This window comes from Giraffa tippelskirchi, chromosome 11 (genome assembly GCF_054371585.1).
Source record: "Giraffa tippelskirchi isolate mGirTip1 chromosome 11, T2T-mGirTip1v1.2.pri, whole genome shotgun sequence".
Classification (NCBI taxonomy): Eukaryota; Metazoa; Chordata; class Mammalia; order Artiodactyla; family Giraffidae; genus Giraffa; species Giraffa tippelskirchi.
In genome coordinates this window covers 46,525,248-46,539,848 of record NC_137285.1, presented here as the reverse complement: position 1 = coordinate 46,539,848, position 14,601 = coordinate 46,525,248, and the positions used below count along the sequence as shown (strand labels likewise).

The 14,601-nt window shown below is 33.9% G+C and overlaps 1 long non-coding RNA gene across 2 annotated transcripts in view; it reads left to right on the top strand.

The window, feature by feature from the left end:
- Positions 1–14,601, top strand: part of LOC145527350 (uncharacterized) — a 390,970-nt gene that overhangs the window by 7,755 nt on the left and 368,614 nt on the right. The gene's annotated exons all lie outside the window — the stretch shown is intronic.

The following is a 14,601-nucleotide window of genomic DNA, read 5'->3' as shown; positions in this document are numbered from 1 at the left end:
TTTTTGGTTCTTGCTAGGCAGATTGCCTATGTGATCAGATCTCAAGAAAAACCTTGGACTTTCAGATGCTTGTTGTGTTGTCACTACTTCTAGCTGGCAGAATTAAGCATTTCCTTTGTGACTCAGCTGGAGGAAGCTGGCACTAATTTCCTGTGGACTTTGTCCCATCTGCCTTTGCTGATTTGGCTTTATATTAATATCATTTCACTGTAATGAATCTTAGCTGTGAGGGTAACTATATGCTGAGTCCTCTGAATCCTTCTAGTGAATCATCAAACCTACAGCTGATTTTTAGGACCCCAGGCACACTATAGTTTATCTAATAGATTGCTAATGCAATAAATCTTGAAAATGTAAAAAAAAAAGTTCATTATTAACAACAGTGGACACAAATATTTTTGAGACTACACCACATTGTTTTTGAGGGTTGAGACCTCCTTCTCCTTATGATACGTACAGGTTTATCAATCACAACCTTCTCTAACATTGTTCTTGTCAAATAAATGGGAAAGTAACCTAGATCAGGCCAATTACAAAACTGTATGAATGACTGTTAAGTTACATCAATGACAAGAATTCAGCAATTTTCCACAGTTTCTTATTTTAATCATTTGGAGATATGAGACTGTCTTGCATGTAAAAGTTGTCTGAAGAAGAAGACAAATAATCCACATTAAAAAAAAAAATGGGCTTCCCTGATAGCTCAGTTGGTAAAGAGTCCCCCTACAATGCAGGAGACCCTGGTTTCAATCCCTGGGTTGGGAAGATTCCCTGGAAAAGGGAAGGTTAGCCACTCCAGTATTCTGGCCTGGAGAATTCCATGGACTGTATAGTTCATGGGGTCCCAAAGAGTCAGACACGACTCAGCAACTTTCACTTAAAAAAATAGATAATAATCAGCCAATGTAGAAAGAGCAAGAGGAATAAAGATAAAGATTGTATGAACTTTTAATTAAAAGAATAAAATTAACAAAATGCATGTTTGGGGAAAGAGAGGTGAAAGAAATGGAGACAAGCTGATTGCCTCAGGTTTTCACTGTAGGGAATCAATAGATACTTTATGAAACTTATAAATAAAACATGAGATTTAAGATATCAATTTAAAGCCAAAAAATCAAGCACTAGATTATCTTGAAAACCAAACTTGTAGGTTTCAAAAGAGAAACATACACAGGCACACATAGTACACAAATACACAAATGCATAAAGTTAAAGGAAAGATCATATTGCAAAAAAGAATCCAAAGAAATGATTAAAAATTTATGTGGTATGTTGAACACATTTGTCTATCTCTACTTCCTCTGTACAATTCAATGAAATATGGAAAAGTCATTTAGGATGTGGAATAGAATTGATTATCTCCAGTTACCTGATTAATCAGCTGATAATTCATTTGTATAACAACTGATTATATAACAATATAATACCTGATAATACACCAAGAATGAAAATACATGAAACCCACAAATATTAAGAAAATTGAAGAGAAAATTATAGGAGATGAATAACATCAATAATTGTTAGAAACAATTTGGAGGAACAAATAGTAATTTGCAGAATGAAAACAAAGTGACTTTATCTACTACAGAAAGAAACCAAGAAGACTTAAGCTGGAGTCAAAAATGCCAAGAAGGCTTAGAATATGAAGGTACAGTGTAGCTTTAAAAGTGAATGATCTATGGAGTTAGAAGCAGAGTTGGAATTATAAGGAACACTTAGATCTTTAGATTTTCTTTTGTGCCAATTCAGGTTTAAGGTAAGACATTTCTGGAGATACTAACCTATAAAAAGTTAAAACAATATTTTAGATGTAAGAATATTAAGAAAAAGGGGAAGCTAGATCTAAGTAACATTTTAAACACCTGTAGGATATTCTTTAGTAAATTAAAATCTACATACTTATTCCCTATCTTTCAACTGGCCCCCAGAAATGAGTAGCCAGTTCAAACTGGCCAATTAAGAGGACACAAAGCTATAGTGAATTCCAATGAAACCGTCACTACTTTTTTGAAAAACTAGATGGCAACCCTCTAGGCATTGTGTCCTTCTCATGCTTTGAAACAGTTTTTAAAGCTCTCAACTGAAAATTAAAAAAAAAATGTGAAAACAGGAGAACTTTAACATGAATTAACAGAGAGCAAAACAAAAATAAAATTCCAAATGCAGAGTTAAACTTCAAAAAGACTATAATTCATATTAGAGTTATGGGTTGATACTGTAACCATGAATAAAAACAACACTCTATAAAAAGGAAAGAGAAATTTCATGAAATAAATACTGCTTGAAAACTACTTGTGATATTAATACTTTTGAAAAATCACAATAATAACTGAAAACTACTTGCAAATAGGAGGATAAGACGAAGATATTCTCAGCCATAGAAAATGCTTCATACTTCTGTTCATTGAAAACTACTGAAGGGTGTGTTTTATTGAAAGAAAAAAGAACTTATGTGATTCAGAGAAGGAAATTTAGAACAGAGTCAAGAGTATATCTTAGTGGAAAACTTGCGTATGTATGTACAAATACGAGTATCTGCAGAATTGTCCTATATAAACACTGAAGAGTAATTTAACCAAATATCATGATTAAAGTCTTTTGAGAGGTTTAAAGAAGTACAAGTGTTTCTTCAAGTGAGAGTGAGAGTTTTAAAAACTTACATCCTCATTTAACATACTGGGAAATTTTGTATTTAAAATAGAAGAAATAATGTGTATTGCTCTACAAATGTATTTATTTTTAAAAATACATTTAAAAGGTAAAAGAGAAGACACACTGTTTGAAGTAAATTTTTATTCTTGCTTCTAAATTTAAATAAAGTGTTGAGTTCAGTTCAGTCACTCAGTTGTGTCCAACTCTTTGCGACACCATGGACTGCAGCACAGCAGGCTTCCCTGTCCATCACCAATTCCTGGAGCCTAAGTAAATTTTTATTCTTGCTTCTAAATTTAAATAAATTGTTGAGTTCAGTTCAGTTCAGTCACTCAGTTGTGTCCAACTCTTTGCGACACCATGGACTGCAGCACACCAGGCTTCCCTGTCCATCACCAATTCCTGGAGCCTACACAAACTCAAATCCATCACGTTGGTGATGCCATCCAACCATCTCATCCTCTGTCATCCCCTTCTCCTACTGTGTTCAATACTTCCCAGAAAAGGATCTTTTCCAGTGAGTCGATACTTCTCATCAGGTGGCCAAGTATTGGAGTTTCAGCTTCAGCATCGGTCCTTCCAGTTAACACCCAGGACTGATCTCCTTTAGGATGGACTGGTTGGATCTCCTTGCAGTCCAAGGGACTCTCAAGAGTCTTCTCCAACACCACAGTTCAAAAGCATCAATTCTTCAGTGCTCAACTTTCTTTAGAGTCCAACACTCACATCCCATACATGACTACTGGAAAAACCATAGCTTTGACTCGACGGACCTTTGTTGGCAAAGTAATGTCTCTGCTTTCAAATATGCTATCTAGGTTGGTCATAACCTTCCTTCCAAGGAGTAAGCGTCTTTTAATTTCGTGGCTGCAGTCACCATCTGCAGTGATTTTGGGGCCCCAAAAAATAAAGTCTGTCTCTGTTCCCATTGTTTTCTCATCTATTTATCATGAAGTGATGAGACCAGAAGCCATGATCTTAGTCTTCTGAATGTTGAGTTTTAAGCCAGCTTTTTCACTCTCTTTCACTTTCATCAAGAGGCTCTTTAGTGTCTTTGCTTTTGGCCATAAGGGTGGTGTCATCAGCATATCTGAGGTTATTGATATTTCTCCTGGAAATCTTGATTCCAGCTTGTTCTTCATCCAGCTTGGCATTTCACATGATATACTCTGCATATAAGTTAAATAAGCACGGTAACAATATACAGCCTTGATGTACTCCTTTCCCAGTTTGAAACCAGTCTGTGTCCCATGACTAGTTGTTACTGTTGCTTCTTGACTTGCATACAGGTTTCACAGAAGGCAGGTCAGGTGGTCTGGTATTCCCATCTCTTTCAGAACTTTCCACAGTTTGTTGTGATCCACACAGTCAAAGGCTTTGGCATAGTCAATAAAGCAGAAGTAGATGTTTTTCTGGAACACTCTTGCTTTTTTGCTGATCCAACGGATGTTGGCAATTTGATCTCTGGTTCTTCTGCCTTTTCTAAATCCAGCTTGAACATCTGGAAGTTCATAGTTCACATACTGTTGAAGCCTAAATTGGAGGATTTCAAGCATTACTTTGCTAGCATTTGAGATGAGTGCAATTGTGCGGTAGTTTGAACATTCTTTGGCATTGTCTTTCTTTGGGATTGTAATGAAAACTGACCGTTTCCAGTCTTGTGGCCACTGCTGAGTTTTCCAGATTTGCTGGCGTATTGAGTGCAGCACTTTCACAGCATCATCTTTTAGGATTTGAAATAGCTCAATAGGAATTCATCACTTTCACTAGCTTTGTTTGCAGTGATGCTTCCTAAGGCCCATTTGACTTCAGATTCCAAGATGTCTGGCTCTAGGTGAGTGATGACACCATTGCGGTTATCTGGGTCATGAAGATCTTTTTGTATTGTTCTTCTGTGTATTCTTGCCACCTCTTGTTAATATCCTCAGCTTCTGTTAGGTCCATACCATTTCTGTCCTTTATTGTGCCCATCTTTGCATGAAATTTTCTCTTGGTATCTCTAATTTTCTTGAAGAGATCTCTAGTCTTTACCATTCTATTGTTTTCCTCTATTTCTTTGCATTGATCACTGAGGAACGGTTTCCTATCTCTCCTTGCTAAATTGTAAAAAATAAATTGTAGCAAATGCTAAGATTCCAGAATATTCAATCCTAACTTCTTAAGTTTTTTTAGTGACTCCATATATTCCTATATACTTCCTATACTTTTAGCATCTCTACAAAATTTAAAAAAATATATATATATTCAATAATTGTGGCTAACTTTTTAATCAGCTACATTAAACTAAAATAAAATGTTTCCAAAGAGAGCCTTCAATTTATACTGTCCCTCCAAAAAAAAGCTGGAGTATATTCTAATTTTCAAAATAAACGTTACTGCTATCAAATTTTTTTCAGAGCTATTTAAATTGTTTAGAATGATTGCCTCCAGTATCATGCCATATAAGCTTATAAATTTGTAAACAGCTTATACTCACTGTCAAGTATTTGTAAATTGTAAGACAGGATAAGTCATACACATATTCATTCATTGAAGATATCTTACAATGCGCTAAATGTATAAAGTGTTTTCAAATAGCTTTTAACTATATTGAAGTTAGCTGAGTGATGTTTCACAATGCAAAATCTATGCAGATACTGTGTGCCCTCAGAGATTTCATATGTGCTCCCTGAAGAGAGGGAATGCAATGAACCAACATTATCTATGTCCACACTTCCTTTGATTAGCATAAATTTTAATTCCTTCATAAACTAGAAACTATAATATTGCTGTGTTACTAAAAGGATTCATTGAGCAGAATAGTTGAATCTGAGGAAGAAGATACACTCTCCTGATTGGTATGAATTTACTGTTTTATATTCAGCAAAATCTTGAGCATTCTTAAAAAAATGACATAATATCATTTATGATAAAGTGTAATTTTTCAAGATGAGTTAACCCTTGAAGAAATCTGTGTTCATTAGGCAACCCTATGGCTCTACTCTCTTACTATAGTCTATAACTCAGCATATATTATTTTCATGTTGTTTTTGTTTTTGAAGAATATTTAAAAGTTTAGCCTGCCATTTTTAATCAAATTAAAAGATATGCCCCACCTTAGTATAATCCAGGAAAGTATTAAACAGGTAGTTAACTTTTTAGGCAGTGGTCTTCCCAGAACTCGTAAAACTCATAAAAGTATATACCACGTAGGCTGACTACATATTTACTAAGCCAGTTCTTTATGAAGCATTAGGAAAATCATCATTGGGCAATAAAATGTAGCAGTTTTGATTGAAGCATCAAGAAATTTCACAAATCTTCCCCAGATTTCCCATGTTTTCAGGAAGCAGAGTTCTCCTATGAAACCTTTTGGCATATATGGCATGAAGCAAAGAAGCAATTACCTTTGGCCACATGTTGACCACAGATGCACAAGATAAATTGAGATCAAGCACATATGCCCATAGACGCAGGTCAGGGCTGTAGCGACTGATGTTGAGCGTAGTTCCCGGAGCAGGAGTCTGGTGGTGCCACTCTCACTGCTCAGAGTGCCTGCTACCTCTGTAATAGTTCCTGCAAAAAAATGCTGAGCAATATTTTCCCTTTCCACCAAAAACTTTCACCAAAAAACTTCAAATTTTTCTCAGTAAGCAAACACAGGTAATAGTGTAGGTCTTTGGTAACAGTATTGTAAAGTGAACTTTTGAAAAGGGAGGAATACCTGTACTAAAATTAACTTGGGCTAATGGCCACACAGTTAGACTTTGAGTTTAGATGTGAAGTCATCCTGTTCTCACAAGTAGGCCTATGACTGCTTTGGTAAATGTCGTCATGTGAAAGTGTTAGTCACTCAGTCCTGTCCGACCCCATGGAATATAGCCTGCCAGGCTCCTTTGTCCATGGAATCCTGCAGGAAAGAATACTGGAGTTGTTAGCCATTTTCTTCTCCAGGGGATTTTCCTGGCCCAGGAACCAAGTCCAATCCAGGTCTCCTGCATTGAAGACAGATTCTTTACCACCTGAGCCACCAGCAAAACCCTAAACGAGTTGTCTAATTATGTGTTCTTGTGATATTTGGCTTAATACTTAGCATACAGCACACATTCCATAGTTTCTTGCTTAATCAAGTACAGTTAAATTACTGGTAGGCAATTAAGTTGCTGGGGAGGTTTATAAAAAATTGCTAAGGGTCCTTCTGCCATTCTCAAGTTGATTATTAGTGCCTAATAACAACAACAACAACAAAGAATTCAGTATCAAGATTGGGCTTAACAGCACTCAGACTCTCATTAATTCTCCATGGTCTGTATAAATGTTTAAGTTTAAAATGGAAAAAAATATGAATGATACTGCTTTAGTGTAAGATTGAATAGTAGAAGCCAAAAGTTACAACATGATTCTTTAAGATTGAGATAAAGCAATTTCTTATACAATGACTGCAATATCTCCAACTTAATAATATTCCTGCAAATTCCTAACAAAAAGTTACTGGTATTTACCATTTACACTGAGGAATAATCAAAGGGAAGGATCAACTCACAACTGAACCAGACATTTGCTATTTAATATGTACAAAGAAACAATTGTACTTCTCACTGTAGAACATTTTTTCAACCAAATTCTACATTTACAGTCTTACAAGTAATTTGTTGCATTCTAATTTAATAATATTTTGACTTCTACATGGCCACTTCTAATTTGTATTATGTCATCTTATCCTAGATCTATTACTATATTTTAAAAGTTGAGTATATTGATGCACCCCTAAAATGCTATTTTTTTCTTTTATTGTCCAAAGAGGACATACGAATTTCTGTGTTATTTCTTATTTTATGATCATTGCCAAATTTACAGCATTCTCAACACTTCTTTCTCACAATACTAATGTAAAGAATTTAATAAAGTCAACTAACAGTGACTTTTGCATTCTATTTAAAAACATCCCATGTCCTCAAATTTGATTTAGTCTCATAGAGCATGGTAAGTCTTTAAGATCATTTTAACTGTTTATTTTTTAGAGATACATTGATTGGAAATACCCTTTTTGTGCAGTGTAAGTATGATTTTGAGGAAATTCCACTGATGTCAATGATATTAAAGGATTGTGTACTAACTTTACTATTCAAACTTATTTCTTTGTTTTTTTCTCTAGTTTTATGGAGGTATAATTGACATTTGTTGTTCTTTAGTTGCTAAGTCACGTCCAACTCTTTTGCAGCCCCATGAACTGTAGCCTACAGGCTCCTCTGTCCGTGGAATTTCCCAAGCAGGAAAACTGGAGTAGGTTGCCATTCCTTCTCCAGGAGATCTTCCCAACCCAGGGATCAAACTCATGTCTCTTGCATTGACAGATGTATTCTTTATGACTAAACCATCAGGGAAGCCCATTGTATGTATATAAATGGTATATATTTGTGTGTGTGTCTGTGTTTGTTTATATCTCACATCTTCTTTACCCATTCATCCATTGATGGGCAGTTAAGTTGCTTCCATATCTTCACTATTGTACATAATGCTGTAATTAACATAGGGGGTGCATATATCTTTTCAGATTAGTGCTTTTATTTTCTTTAAATGCCCAGGAGTAGAATTGTTGGATTGTATGGTAGTTCTATTTTTAATTTTTTGTGAAATCTCTATATTGTTTTCCATAATGCCTATAACAATTTACATCCCCAGTGTACAGGGGGTCCTTTTTTTCTACATTCTAATCAACATGTATTTCTTATATTTTTGATAACAGCCATTCGGACAGATGTGAAGTGATCTCATTTCATTGTGGTTTTGATTTTCATTTACATGATGATTGGTGATGTTGAAAATCTTTTCATGCCTGTTGGTCATCTATGTCTTCTTTAGCAAATTTCTACACAGGTCCTCTGCCCATGTTTTAATCAGGTTCTTTGTTTTTTGCCCTTGAGTTGTATGAATTCTTCATATATCTTGGATAATAAGCCTTTATCAGATATATTATTTGCAAATATCTCTTCCCATTCAGTAGGCACATTTTACTTATGTTGAGTGTCCTTTGCTGTGCAAAAGTTTTAGTTTGATGTAACCCATTTGTTTATTTTTGCTTTCATTTCCCTTGCCTTAGAACATATGTCCCCCCAAAATATTGCTGAAACTAATGTCAAAGATCATAGTGCCGACGTTTTCCTCTAGGATTTTTATAGTTTCATGTCTTATATTAAGTCTTTAATCTGTTGTGAGTTTGATTTTGTATATGGTGTAAGAAAGTCATCCACTTTAATTCTTGTGTATGCAGATGCCCAGTGTTTCCAGCACCATTTATTGAAAAGGCTATCTTTTCCCCATTGTATATTCTTGTATATGTTGTCATAGAGGAATTGCCCCTATAGATATGGTTTCATTTCTGGGCTGTCTAGTTTCATTTATTTGTCTGTTTTCTTGCCAGTGCCATGCTATTTTGATTACTGTAACTTTGTAGTATATTTTGAAATCAAGGAGTTTAGTATCTTCTGTTTTACTTTTTTCTTAAAATTGTTTGGAAAACTTAGGATCTTTTGTGTTCCCTTAAATTAAATTTGTGTTCTAAAATAAATTTTAGAATTATTTATTCTAATTACATAAGAAAATGCTTTTGCTATTTTGAAAAGGCTTGCATTAAATTTGTAGATTGCCCTGGATAGTATGCTCATTTTAACATTATTAATTCTCCAAATCCATGAGCACAGTGTATCTTTCCATCTTCAGCTTGTATCATCTTTAATTTCTTTCATCAATATCTTAGAGTTTTCTGAACACAAACAGGTATTTTACCTCCTCAGTTAGATTTATTCCTGAGTATTTTGTTCTTTTGGATGCAATGGTAAATGGATTTGTTTCTTAAATTCTCTTTCTGATAGTTCATTGTTAATGAATAGAAACACAATAGATTACTGTACATTAATTCTGTATTCTGCAACCTTACCAAATCCATTGATGAACTCTAGTGGTTTCCTAGTAGTATCTTTAGGATTTTTCTACATATAGCATCATGACATCTGCAAGCCGTGACAGCTTTCTTTCTTTTTCAATCTGGATTCCTTTTACCTCTTTTTCTTGTGTGATTGCAGTGGCTAGGACTTCTAATACTGTATTGAATAAAAGTGGCACAAATGGACACTTATTCCTGTTCTTCTCTTATTCCTGATCTTAGAGTAAAATTCTTTCAGCTTTTCACCTTTGAGTATGATTAGCTGTGGACTTGTCGTATATAACTTTTATTATGATGAGCTATGTTCCCTCTATACCCTCTTTGTTGAGAATTTTTATCATTAATGAATGTTGAGTTTTATCAGAAAGCGATATAATAACTTTGATAAAGGGTTTGGAATTTGTAAGATCTTTAATTCATATTGGTTGCCCACCAGGAAATATAAATTAAAATCCCACCAAAAGTTTATAAAGTGTATATTTCCTTGAATCTTTACCAAATAGTTACTTTGTATGTCTCAATTTTTTGGAAAAATATCAATCTCAGTTAATGCTTACTGCATCCTTGAATTTCTTTTGTATTTTATTAGACACGTTTATTTGTGTTCTGTTTCTTTTTCTCACTGTGCTTTTAAATTTAAACATTTTTAAAAGTTGAAGGCCTAAAAAGTGCCATATTCAACAGATATTTACTAAGTGAAAAATAACACTCTAATAACATCTTTTGAATCTCATAGGAATACCTATCTATAACCAAACCCCAAATCAATGGACTCATCCTAGACTTGGTGAATCAAGCATCTTCAAGCATAGCACACATGCATTTTGATTTTATAAAATCTCTCCAAGAATTGGATGTGTCCTAACTTTTAAAAGCCATTTTAATAGTGGATACAGTTGTGTGCTGTCTGACATGCATCATTAAGTAAATGACTAATGGCAATAGGTAGGGAGGACTTGTAGTAATTAAAATAGATTCAGTATATTAAACCACAATCAAATATATGATATGGCTGAATGCATATGTTGAAAGAGGCTTTTGATAGAAATGCAACTCAAAAAATTAAACAATGGGAAATGATGTGATTAAAGAAATATTAATTATGCAATCAATAAGCACACATAACCTGTATCTATATTAAGATATATCTATCTGTATAGATAGCTGCATCTATATTATGCATAAGGAGATTATTTACTTAGAATTATCTTGGTACAATGATAGTATTTTTTTAGGCAAAATTATGTGTTGAGGTTGAGAGTTACAGATTTCTTTTGATATCAAAAAGAAAATATTAGAAAATTAAAGAAGCATATAGGAAAAGACAGAAATTTTTTAAACATAAAATCTCATGTGAATGATATCAACATTTCCTTCTATATTTTTAGAGCCCCTTAGAGAATTACTATGGGCAATTTGTAGTAACCATGATTATGTGCCCTATTTAATTCCCATAATGACCATTAAAATGCAAGCAAATGATTATGATCATGTTAGCTTTTTATTATAGAGCCAGTTACTACACAAAACTATTAGAAAATCTTGCTGATCATTTTATATAAGCAGGTTTTCATAAGATTGTATTTTGATCCTTTGTTTTATGAAAGCACTTTACTGGTTTTGGTGTATTAAAAACTATTATAATATCAAAATGGCATATTGAAATCATCTAAGACCATTTTTATTATAATAGTGCATGAAAGAGATCAAGAATTAAAATGCTAAAATGATCATTTTTACAGCTAATAAGCATTTTTGCTGAAGTATTAGACTATATTTTGAATCTATTTTATCTTCATTGCTTTAAAAGACAAACTGCTACTTTAAGAGTTCTGCTATCTTTTGTCTAATTCAGCATTTCGGCATCATGTTGGAGATCAAAATTTTTTTAATTATTATTTTATTCTACTATCCCCAAGTTATAAAACCTACAATAATTACCACATATGAATAATTTTTATTTGAGGTATAAATGATGTAGATATTATTATTCTGTTGTGCCCTGTGAGTAGAAACCAGGAAAATCAATAGAAATTTGCATTATTATTTAAATGTTAAGGTATCCATGGCAAAGAATTTTATCTAAAATAATTTTTATCAGTGGAATAAAATATTTAATAATTTTTAAAAACTTGTCCTTATCCACTGATCCCTTATATAATTGCAAGACTGTAGAATCCACTATGGTAAACATACTTATGCTTGGATGGATTTTTAGCACATACTTGAGTTGACCAAGGAAGGAACTTGCCACTCTTTTCCAAATACAAGCCTCCTCTTTTACCATAATTTTAACAGAATCTTTTTGCAGTGACTCTGTTAAGAAGGATGTGAATGACCTAAGTTATTATACTCATTTTTTTCTGCACTGGATCTCTATTTGTTAACTCTGAATTAGCCCATATATTACTGTTTTTTTTTGTACATCAACAATTTCTATATTTATATCATGTATTGCATTCCATTGTTGTCTTTGTCCTCCTAGTTTGAAGAGTTTTTTTTTTAATCTCTTTTCCCCTGAACCGTAAGATCTTTTATGTTAAATTTGCCCTCAAACTCTCTTGCTGTCTCTTTCTGTTCAGCTTCTGTCTGCCTCCAGCTCCTTCTCTCTCAATTAATCAGTGCAAGATATGGCACAGATTGTTTATCCAACAAATGCTATTTACTGATTGCTTACCACTGTTCTAGATGCTAAAAATGCGTCCGTAGGAAAATAGACAATAACCGTATCTTCATGGAGTATATATTCTTAAAGTGCTGTGCTCAGTTGCTCTAATTGTGTCCAACTCTTTGCAACCCTGTGGATTGTAGCCCACCAGGTTATGTTCTAAAAGGGAAATATGCAAAAGCATTATGTTGCATGTGCCTATAGGTTGCATGTACTACAAAGATAAATTCAAGGAAGGGAAGGGGATGGGGAATATTGGTTTAAGCATTGCTTAGGGAAGGCTTCTTTCGCAAGGTGCTGTATGTAATATAAACACAGGGATTGCAGTACCACACGACTCCAGAGCATCCTTCACTGTAATCTACATGAATGGTGCCTCCTGAGTTGTGCTGGCCTCAAGCTATGTGGTCCTCAGTAGTACTCTGGTAAAGACTGGAAGTAGTTTGGGGAGAAAGCTATGCAGATTTCTCGAGAAGAGTATTCTAGGCAGAGGACACAGATGTCTTGTTTAAGACAGAAGGGTTTTTTAGATGTTTGTGAATTATCAAAGAAGTCAGTGTGTCTGAAAGATGCTTAATGAATAGCTGAATGTGATTTAATATCATCCCCAATCAATTATGTTGATTATACATTGATCTAAATTGACATTTCTAATGTTCGAAAACACTAAAGAGGAATTTAGTTTACTTTTTTTGTATTATATAACTCAAACCTTGTCACAGTTGAACACTTATCATCATGAAGATTTTCATTTTTGAAACCAAATTTAGCTAGATAAAATAAATACTGATGATGAATAAATACCACATATTGACTGGCATACATATTATTATTCCTGACATACATATTATTATTTGAGAAAAAAATTTTTGCAGATTAATAATATTCATCTTGTGGTTTGTGCAAGGAAGTTGCATTACAGTGGTGAATTTAGTTTAGACATGCTGAAATAAATAAGAACACACAATTTGTAAATATTAGTGGCTTTGGATTTCTTTCTAGATAATTACTTTATGAAGAATCTTATTAAAAATATTTCGACATTCTGTGGAAGGATGCCCATACTCAGAAGAAATCCAAAAGAATCTGTGTAGTGATTGAAAAATAAATAGAGCAGTGGTTTCTTTTGAATTGATGCCGAGTTTCTACCCATCTGGGACTTTTAGCTCAATCAAAACAAAAGGGATGTTTTGGAGAGAGAATAAAAGAAGTCATCTGAGCTTTTTCAGATACACTGTCTGCTTTAACCCTTTCCAAGTTGCAAGTTTTAGATCTCTCCTCCCTCAGCCCCAAAATGTTCTTAGGGAAATTGTAATTCTTTGTTCCAGTCCTAGAATTTTCTCTTTTTCCAAGAGCTTTAAATGTTAACAACATAAACTAAGCCACCAATTTTAAAGCAAAAATAACAGCCAGCCCTCTCTAGCCTACACTTTGGGATATTAAATTCTAAGTGTATTGTGAGCAACTCATTTCAACAACCAATTACTGCTTCAAAGACCCAAGAAGACTAAGTAAGAAAGTATCATCTACCTCACATTTCTGAAGTGTATGTGCTCTGTGTGAGCCAAGCCCCATGAAGCGTTGAACCAAACAACCACAGCAGGTTCCTATCCTCTTGGTTATTCAGCATTAATTTCTTAATGCCTGGTTGGGCTTGCTGATGAGTGGCCTCTATCTCTCAGGTATTCTGCAACATTGATTTCCAGCCTTGGAGTGAATTATTTGTTCGTTTTCTCTTTGCATGATTTAACACAGTTGGATTGCTATGAAGAGAGGGGGAGGGAAAGGAAGTTCTGGAATAGAAGTGCCCTACTTGAAGCTTCTGTTTAGTAATACTGATGTGAATGTACATGTTTTTTAAAAGACTGCTAAGATTTCTTCTAGCTATAAAGTTCTAATATTTTGCATTTAGCTACCAAGTGCTTATAATTAAACATTTTAATACCCAATATATGATGTTTACAATTAAGATCACTCTAATAAAATGGTTTCAGTGGATATGAGTCCCTCCAGTGGAATACTGGTTTCTTTAATTTACTAGCCGAAGAAATGTTTTATTAATGTATCTTTCTGAAACATTTCTGAATCAGTTCAAAGGCTCTTTTGCACGGTTTCTGTTTTATAATTTAGTGCAATTGCTTTGAGCAAAATTGTCATCTTTTCCATTTCTTTTGTATTTTTCTTTAATATAACAGTGAGTGCTCTAAATTTTTGAATACTAAATCTGGGCAGCATTTGGCATCAATAAGTGTTTTAATATCTGAAAACTTGTCTGATATAAAATTACTCAGAAATGAGAACAGTGTACACACACAAAGCAGTGTGTATTTCTGAGTCATAACCCCTTGTATGATGAATG